We start from the raw sequence: 4,964 nt of genomic DNA, 5'->3' as shown, positions 1-4,964 counted from the left end.
AGCATTCAAGTCCTCCGACACTCAGATCTATGGTCTTTCCAACTGGCCACAGTGTTTCCACACTGCTCCGTGGGCCCAATAATAATAATAATAATGTTGGTATTTGTTAAGCGCTTACTATGTGCCGAGCACTGTTCTAAGCGCTGGGGTAGACATAGGGGAATCAGGTTGTCCCACGTGGGGCTCACAGTCTTCATCCCCATTTTACAGATGAGGGAACTGAGGCACGGAGAAGTTAAGTGACTTGCCCAACATCATTTTTAGTGGCATTTACCGAGCACTTCATCTGTCCAAAGCAATCCTTGAAACACTTGGGAGAATACGATACATTCACCTGCATCGGGGAGGTAGGGAGATAATGCCCATACTAGAATTTCCTAATTAATAGCAATAATAATAATCATGGCATTTGCTAAGCACTTACTATGTGCCAGGCACTGAGGTGGATACAAGCAAATCAGGTCGGGCACGGTCCCTGTCCCACGTAGGGCTCCCATTCTGAATCCCCGTTTTACAGGTGAGCTAGCCGAGGCCCAGAGAAGTGAAGTGACTCGTCCACGGTCACCTAGCAGACAGTGGCGAGGCTAAGATTAGAACCCTTGACTTTCTCACCCATGCCCTATCGGTCTCCCTTAGCCGGCTACAAATTTCCTGGGAGATTAGGCAGCGGGGTAAAAATGAGTAAGGGCTGACTTGCCTTCCTTTGCATGTTACATTTAGTGCTCAGGGAAATCCGAGTTGGTAGATAATGTCACTGTGCTTATCAGCATTAACATTCAGCAATACATTGGTCAGGAGAGTAGGAGGTGATGGATAAATCCAGAAAAAGCACTATACAAATTTTCTGGCTCCCCTACACTTCCAGTATCTAGGCAGGCTGAGGTCAAGCTTACAAACTGATGACATAGTGTTGCTAAGCAGCCAGGCTTTTGTAGCTCGTGATTTCCAGTAAGTCTAAACTTAAGTGACTAGAATATTGAATAATAATTATAATGATAAAAATACTGATGCTATTTATTAAATGCTTACTAGGTGCCAGGCACTATAATGGGTGGACATAAACAAATTGGATTGAACACGGTTCCCTGTCCCACGTGGGACTCACAGGCTCAGTCCCCATTTTACAGATGAGGTGACGGGCCCAGAGAAGTGAAGTGACTGGCCCGAGGACACACAGCAGACAAGTGGCAGAGCGGGATTAGAACCCATGACCTTCTGACTCTCAGGCCCGGGCTCTAAAAACCAAACTACCCGATCGTGGAGAGGAGGCTGAGCTCATATTTATGCAAGTCTCTAAAGCTGAGACTCCCCCAGGCCTACGATGGAACTTTTTCCGGACTGTGAGACTTCGCGTGCCTGGGAGGCTGATCGCCTTCCATCCCAGGTTGTCCCAGGTCCGGTGATCGTAGCCGGTCTATTAGAGAATGGATCAACGGTACCTCATCTGCAGAAGGTTACTCCTGTCCTGCTTCGCCCAATTCCAGACGAGATAAGTGGAATTTGAGCCCCTGAAATGTAAGCTCGTTTTGGGCCGGGAATGCGTCTGTTTATTGTTATATTTTACTCTCCCAAGCGCTCAGTGCAGTGCTCTGCACACCGTAAACACTCGATAAATATGATTGAATGAATGACTGAAATCATACCAATTCACACTGGCACAGCCCATTTCCTTATCTTTAAGCCATTTTAGACCTCCCTAACCCAGTTGGTTAATTGGTAGTCATGATTAAGGAAGGAAGACCAGGATTTTGAATCTTGAGGTTTCTTGCTACTGTTTAGGTTCCCAAGCATTTCGGGCAGTGCCTGACAGTCGGTAATTCATAAACTGCTATCGACTGAGTGATCTATTGTTTAACGACGACATCATTAAACTTTTGAAAGGATTGGATCAGTTAGATTTTAACCAGTTTACCCGGGTGCATTCCCGGTGACAAATCTACATTCATTCATTCAATAGCATTTACTTGCCTCCATTAGAGATTGATTGATTCGTTCATTCAATAGTATTTATTGAGCGCTTACTGTGTGCAGAGCACTGAACTAAGCGCTTGGAATGTACAAATCGGTAACAGATAGAGACGGTCCCTGCCCTCTGACGGGCTTACGGTCTAATCGGGGGAGACGGACAGACGAGAACAATGGCAGTGAATAGACTCGAGGGGATGTACATCTCATTAAAACAATAACAAATAAATAGAATCAAGGTGATGGACATCTCATTAACAAAATAAATAGGGTGATGAAATCATATACAGTTGAGCGGACGAGCACGGTGCTGAGGGGAGGGGACGGGAGAGGCGGAGGAGCAGAGGGAAAGGGGGGAGAAGAGGGTTTAGCTGCGGACAGTTGAAGGGAGGGGTAGAGGGAGCAGAGGGAGCAGAGGGAAAAGGGGAAGCTCATAGGAGGCAGGAGATGTGTCTTTTGCTTACACTCTTTTCTGTGGTAATTGGTAAAGTCTTACTACGTGCCCACCATTTTACAAAAGCGCCAGGGTAGTTACAAGCTAATCAGGTTGAACACAGTCCATGTCCCCCATGGGCCTCACGGTCTTAACCTCCGTTTTACAGATGAGGTAACTGAGGCACAGAGAAGTGAACTGACTCGTCCAAGATCGCAGAGCAGACAAATGGCCGAGTCGGGATTAGGATCCAGGTCTTTCCGACTCCCGGGCCAGTGCTCTATCCTTTAGGCTGCGCTGCTTCTTTCCCAACCTTTTTAGGATGGTATCACATGCGCAGGCTTTGAGTAAAAGCCAATAATAAAATAGAAACAAACTCCTTGGCAAAATTAAGAGTTTGAACAGAGCCGATATTACTGATTTTCATGATTTATCTATTCACCTGGAGGAGAGCATCAATACTAGCCAAATGTATTAAAATTATTTGCCCGAAACTCTGAATGAGGAAGAAAGCCCATCCTTTCCTGAACAGGAAATTAAAAAGGTGAGCACTGACAGGAGCTGAACAGACATAATGAGGGGGTCAGGAAAACTGAGTTTTGGGAGGCAGAAGAAAGGGAAAAAGAGTTTACTGGAGACAAGTTATTCCTCCCCAGGTTGGTGATCTCTGTCTCTTTCTGGATGATTCATGGATTTATCTGCCAGGGCATCCTAAGGAATTGAGCTTGTTATTCAAGTGAGCACTGCGGAAAAATGATTTTGTTTTCTGCTGGAAGTTGATATGCATCCTCTTTCCAGACAATCGAAAAAGGAAATACGGGAGTTTAGGAGTGACACACTTCTGGAAATAATACCCGGCCCTGGCAATTAAGTCATTTAGCGGTAGGTGAATAATTCAACAGTAATAAAGCTACACTTGTTATTTTCTCTAAAATTAACTCAAAATGATGCTAGTGACATCCTTTCTCTAGACACGATCTGCCTCACTTCAAAGTTTAATTTTTAAAATTCCACTGAATTATGTAGAATTATGACCAATTATAGAATGTAGCACATCTCCCCATATCCTGTGATATAACTCAACATGGCATAATGTAATTTATAAAGGCACCTTAGGATCTGATTTCTATTAGGAGCTGAATGACTAAGGGCTTATTATGCTCCAAGAAAAATCTAGGGGAGAAGCCCTATTTGGCTTGCAGACTTTGGGATAAAATCATAAACTTAACACAATAAAGTTCTGATTTATTTGGAACATCACGCAAGTGAGACTATCGGTGCTGTCAAATGGACCCTAATTTGGTCTTCTAACTGTATCCCAAACTGACACTGTTACCTCTGGTTCTTAGGGAGAAATGGGTATTTTCTCCTTGGAGCAGCTCTCTCCGTACCTGATGTGGAAAGGGAAGATCGGTCTCGTTTTCAATTAATCGATCATTAGTATTTATTGAGTAGAACGCTGGACTGAATGGTTGGGAGAGCACAAATAGATTTGGCAAACTGCCTCCCCGCCACTGAGGAATTAACAGTCCGGTGGGGAAAGCAGACTTTAAATATCACCCGTGCCTTTTATGTCCTACTTTTTTTAACGGATTTGTGGACTTGTCAAGAATTGTCAAGTATTGTCCTGGACGCTGGAGTAGATACAATAAGAGAAGCCATAGGGGATAGAGCATGGGCCTGGGAGTCAGAGGGTCATGGGTTCTAATCCCGGCTCTGCCACTTGTCTGCTGTGTGACCTTGGACAAGTCACTTCACTTCTCCGTGCCTCAGTTACCTCATCCTTAAAATGGGGATTGAGACTGTGAGCTCCACACGGGCCAGCGACGGTGTCCTACCAGATTTAATAACGTTGGTATTTGTTAAGCGCTTACTATGTGCAGAGCACCGTTCTAAGCGCTGGGGTAGATACAGGGTCATCAGGTTGCCTCACGTGAGGCTCACAGTTAATCCCATTTTACAGATGAGGGAACTGAGGCCCAGAGAAGAGAAGTGACTCGCCCACAGTCACACAGCTGACAGGTGGCGGAGCCGGGAGTCGAACCCATGACCTCTGACTCCGAAGCCCGGGCTCTTTCCACTGAGCCACGCAACTAGATTTGCTTATCTCCACCCGAGCATTTAGTACAGTGCCTGGCACATAGTAAGCACTTAACAAATATGATAATAGTAATAACAATTAATCAGATAGAACACGGTCCCTGTCCCCCATGGGGCTCACAGTCAAAGCAGTGTGGCTTAGTAGATAGAGCATGAACCTGCGATTCTGAAGGACCTGGGTTCTAATCCTCCTAAAAGCTCACCTCCTCTAGGAGGCCTTCCCAGACCGAACCCCCGTTCCCTCTGCTTCTCCTCCCCTTCCCATCGCTCCGACTCCCTCCCTCTGCTCTACCCCCTTCCCTGCCCCATTGCACTTGTGTAGGTACATACGTATTGATTTTTCTATTTTATTAATGACACGTATATATCTATAATTCTATTTGCAGACTCCGAGTCAGAAGGTCATGGATTCTATTCCAGGCTCTGCCACTTGTCTGCTGTGTGGCCTTGGACAAGTCACTTCACT

Source organism: Ornithorhynchus anatinus, chromosome 2 (genome assembly GCF_004115215.2).
Source record: "Ornithorhynchus anatinus isolate Pmale09 chromosome 2, mOrnAna1.pri.v4, whole genome shotgun sequence".
NCBI lineage: Eukaryota > Metazoa > Chordata > Mammalia > Monotremata > Ornithorhynchidae > Ornithorhynchus > Ornithorhynchus anatinus.
This window is presented reverse-complemented; position numbering follows the sequence as displayed.